The sequence below is a fragment of the Thermobia domestica genome, chromosome 5, assembly GCF_964235325.1.
Source record: "Thermobia domestica chromosome 5, izTheDome1.hap1.1, whole genome shotgun sequence".
Lineage (NCBI taxonomy): Eukaryota > Metazoa > Arthropoda > Insecta > Zygentoma > Lepismatidae > Thermobia > Thermobia domestica.
The window spans coordinates 22,321,474-22,326,609 of NC_137458.1; positions in this window are offsets into that span (position 1 = coordinate 22,321,474).

Consider the following 5,136-nt stretch of genomic DNA (forward strand, 5'->3'; position numbering starts at 1 on the left):
TTAGATTTTAGATTTGCATACCCTTTGTGAACGAAGTGAAGGAGGAAATTGGTCACCCTAACCTCGCTATAACGATTTACAACCTGCCTTCACCTAGAAAACACACAAGTAAATCCAATAGAAACATACGATGTCTGAATGAGCATAAAAAGAAATTAAGATCAAATTTTTTGAGTCTAATAATATATTACCTAGTCTAAAAATTATTAAGCCTTTAACGTTTGTGTCTCAAATAGCAGTCTATATGAATCACAGTATGTCAGACCAATGGCATTTGACTGCTGACAGTTGAACCTAGCAGACGTATAAAATATGTTGGAATTCTTAGAATCAAACGTAAGGTATTGCGCCGTAAAAATAAGTTGATTTTCCACAAAACTGTGCTACATTTTACAATTTTATTTCGATAAAGGCGAAAATGTTACGCAAGGTCGTGAAGAAATTTGTGCTGTGTATGAATAAGATACGTTATCAAAAGTAACAGCCAATTCAGTCGCTTTCGTTCTGAAACTTTCGATGATATCCAAAATGCCCTCGTGTAGGGATGCGCACGAGACAAGATTTGTGGCTGTCTCGTCTCGAAAATGTGCTGTAAAAGTGATGTCTCGACTCGAAAAATGTATATTTTTCTATTGGAAGAGCCGTGTCTCGACTCGAATTTTGTCAGGAAAATCCTGTCTCGACTCGTCTCGTGCGCATCCCTACCCTCGTGATGGACAAGCAACCAGAACAAAAGTGGGTGATATTTTGGCAAAAGTCGAGCAAAACGGGCATCTAGGCAGTCATGTCATTGCTAATGGCCTAAACTCATCACCAGATTTAAAGCATTTGGAGAACGATGGCTATAAGAAGAAACTCGACGTTTGGACGCCACATGATCTAACTTAAAAACATTTACTCAATTGAATTTCTCTCGTAAAACGTCAAGAACTCGAATTGATTCTGCTTTGGCGTGGGAGAATTGGGTTCGGTTCCCGGCGAGAGCTCATGTGGTTCGGATTCCACGTAAATCAGTAGGTCCCGTCTCATATAGCCTTGCTGCTGAAAGGGACGTTAAATTCAAAATTAACTCAAAATTTGAGCTGATTCTGAGCAGGTTGATCACGAGGATGAAAAGTGAATAGCCTATGACCATAATGTGTGAAGAAGATCGTGTTCTAAAGGAGATCATAGACGCACACACTTGCATGACCAACTTGCATGATAGATTTGTGTCATCATGCATATTGGAAGAATTTTTTGTCCACACACGTACCAACTTGCTGTCCAACTTACTAGAAGAATGAATCGAATGTTAGTTTGAGAACTGTAGAGGACGAGGAAATGCGTGCTTTCTACTTTCTGCAACTGCACTAGAACGTTGTGCAATAAGAAGAAATTGAAAAGGAAGCTATCAAAATGGTCCGAAGGTTGGCTACAGAGGAGAGACGTTCAGTCACGCACTGTACTTAATTTGCTTCCTCTGACTTTGTTGTGCTCTTTTCTGTAGTTGGAGCGCAATGTGTTTATCCTCCTTTTAACGCCATCAAGTGTTCCGTCGGGTTGAAACTCTTTCAGCTTTTCTAGCAGTTTTTCATAAGCCGAATTCTTTACATCCTTCCCAACATAGTAGTCTTTATTTGATTTTACCTACCATAAACATGGTAGCTCTTTCATTCTTTACCATGCTAGTATACCTGAATAATTTTACTCACAGAATCCCTTGTCATATAACGAAGATCATCCATCGTTAACGACCTTGGTATTACGGAGGAAAGAGTCACGTGATTTCTTCCTGTCGTGATTCACGGACCTAAATATAAAACAACCAACTTACATGAACGAGCACATACACAATAAATTTGCATGAAGAACTTCAAAGCCATCATGCATGTTTACAGAAGATTTTGAAAACTTTCAACAAGCATGAACGAGGCTACACACGATCAACTTGCCTGTGATTTGTATCATTTTTCATGCAAATCGGACTGTTTCTTCATGCATGTATGTGCATGTATGGGCCCCATAAGCAGGGCAGATGCAAAACGGACTTCTTGTGGGGGATGAGAATTCTGTTCTGTCTCTCACCGAGATTTTGCAGTATTGGTGTCTGTGTCGCTGGGGAGGGAATGGCTTTTTACCCCGAAGCCCCGGGATCCACCTATGGGTCGAAGCGAGCAGACGCTTTATAGTCTGTAGCGAAATCCACACAGACAGCAAGGAAGTTTATGTAGTGCATTTGATGGGGTTTTAAGGGTACCGTGTATCACGGATTACTGTCGCCCGCACCTGTACTGTTGACAATTATTGCAAGTACACTTAGCAATTCCAAAGAAACGGTCAGAACTGGTCAACAGAGAGGCTATCATATACCACGCTGACAACGCTAGACCGCATACATATTTAAGGACCCGTCAGAAATCAAGAGAATGTGGCTGGAAGTTTTAATGTATCCACCGTATAGCCTGGATTTGGAACTGTCAGGCCATTGTTTGTTTCAGTTCATTCTAAACTATAGTTGAATGGTGTTAAGTTATTTTCAAAAGAAAAACCACGTGTCACAGCTTTTTTGATCAGTAACCACAGAAGCTTCATAGCGGGATAAAGGACGAAGGAGCGGATGAAGAGGGAGGGGCGATCGGGGCAATTGCCCCCCCAGAAGTGGACTCTTTCTTATTTTATATATGTAAATAAAGCCCATCCCAGAGTTTGAAGCTGTTAAAAGTAGCTCTAAGTAGCAGTATGACAACCAACCCTTCCCCCCAGAAGTCGGTCCTGGATCCGGCCCTGAAAGGACGTCATTTGAGGAAGACAGAGAGAGAATCGTCCTACATAAGAGTTTGAGAAACATGTTTTTCTTAATAATTCGTTCAATAATATACTACTATAAACGTGAAATTCCTATGCCCTTTGGCAAATCTTGAAATGACGCTACTGAACGGTATTACGGTATGCCGGAAAAATATCTGCAAGCCGTCGAACAAAACAGTGCGTATGCAATTTCATATTGATATTTCAAATCAGTGCCGTAATCGTGCCGTGGAAAATCAGTGCTCGGGGCGAGAGTATACGACGGCGCCTCCGTACATTATGAGTGAGGTCGACTGACCAGGTGCGAAGCGCCACATGGTTGGCACGAAGTGTAAGAAAATTTTCATAAATAAACAAGTGGTGGACACAAAAACAGGTTTTTCGGTTTCCGGTTTTTAAGAAAAACAAAATCGCTTTTTGAAAATTTTCAAAAGCCTGTTTATTTTCTTCGAAACCGGATTTCGCTTTCGGTTTTCTTCAAAACAGGTTCCGGTTTTCTCCAAAAACAGGTTTGGTTTTCTCCGAAACAGGTTCAGTTTTCATCGAAACCGGTTTTAGTTTTCACAAAACTGGTTCTATTTCTGACCAGAATAGTGTTTCATTGTTCTCCGGAAACCGATTCCGTTTCCACAGAAATAGACTTATGTGTTCGGTGAAAACCGAACCGGTTTTGAGAAAACCGAATCGGTTTTTGAATAAAATCGAAACCGGTTTCGGTGGAAAACTAAACTTTTTTTTTTTTTATTGAAAACCGAAATGTCTGTTTTTGGATTTCGGTTTTTCTAGAAACGGATTTTGGTCGTCCCTAAAATAAACCCTGCTTTTCCTTGATTTTAGTACTTTTTTATTATTTTTTCCCCTCCATTGTATATACTTACACATGCATTTTCCTAACATGAGTAACATTATAGGACCACTTCCTAAAGCAGGAAGAGGACTTAAGTACATACTAGTAATATTCCAAATAATTCTTCCTCTCTATTTTTTCCTTCTTTTCTTTTTTCCTTCCGAGTTTTGCACCCCCTTACTTCGGCGCCCGGGGCCGTCGCCCAGCTCGTACCCTTTCTCCTGGGCGCGGCACTCCTTCAAATCGTAACAAATGTATTCCCAATTTTGATTTCCAGTCAGGCAAGCTGTTAAACGAACTAAGTATAGTTTATATCTCCAGCGTCATAAGCTACTGTCAATTTAGTTATTTTATTTATTTATTTTACATATTTGGAGAAATTACAAAATAACTTAGATGTTTAGCATTAAGAAAGAGAGATGACCGTTTCCTTATGTCTTCAGTCTATACTTCACTGCCAAATTATACGTAAGGGTAATTACACATTTGAAATTAGAATGAATTTCAAACGTTGATAATAGGGCTAGAATATGTACACAAATATGTAATTGGGAAAGATAGGTGAATTCCATGCGAAAATTTTTTATATGTCCCATGCAGAAATGAGCCATGTGATTTCAAATAATTATGAGGTTTATAACCACTTGTATTCGTTCTATGTTTTGTGGTCGTTTGTTCTATAATCCAGCAGTAGGGTATAGTTCTATATTTTGAATGTCAAAATAGTGAAAAATTGAATGTTTTACACATTTAATCCCATTTTAAAGATTTTTTTAAAATTCTGTGTGTAATTGGATGTATCCTATAAGAAACATCGATTCAAGACTTCTATTTATCAAAACAAAATGTAAAGTTTTTTTTTCTGGAATCTTTAAAACATTAGATACAATAACTTAACTCTCACATAAGTCACATAGAAGCGATACTAACGAAGGTTTTTTTTTTCCCCTTTTGGATGCTAACCTAAAGTACAAATTATGACAATGTCATTTATTGTATTTTAACAAACTGTTCCAAACTGACACAAAAATTTGTTCATGAATTTTAATTTTTTTTTTTGAATGCACGTCAAGTACAGATTTACGTATACATGTTTTACAGTTTTTCACGATTCATGGTACAATTGGAAGCAATTCCTTCCTTCTACTAAACAGAGATTCGCTTTGCAGATCGAACACCGAATCCAAATAGAATTTGTATTGGAACCAGGCAGTCCGCAATGGTTTCTCTTGGCAGGTGTGGGGTTTTCTGGAATGTGCAGCCCTCCTTTCGTCCTGAAATAATTTAAAGGATCTGGAATTGGTCTACATTTTCTCGATGGAGGTTCGTTTATTCTGGCTGGGTTTATACTCTGATGTGGAAGTTTGATGACTAGAAAACATAAGAAATTCTTCAATTTCAATTTGGAAATCTAAGAAATCCAAAATATCTTATCATGATGTTTGCAGAACAACCTGGTGTTCATGGTATTCTATCCAGCCTGCAGCCAATGCGAAGTC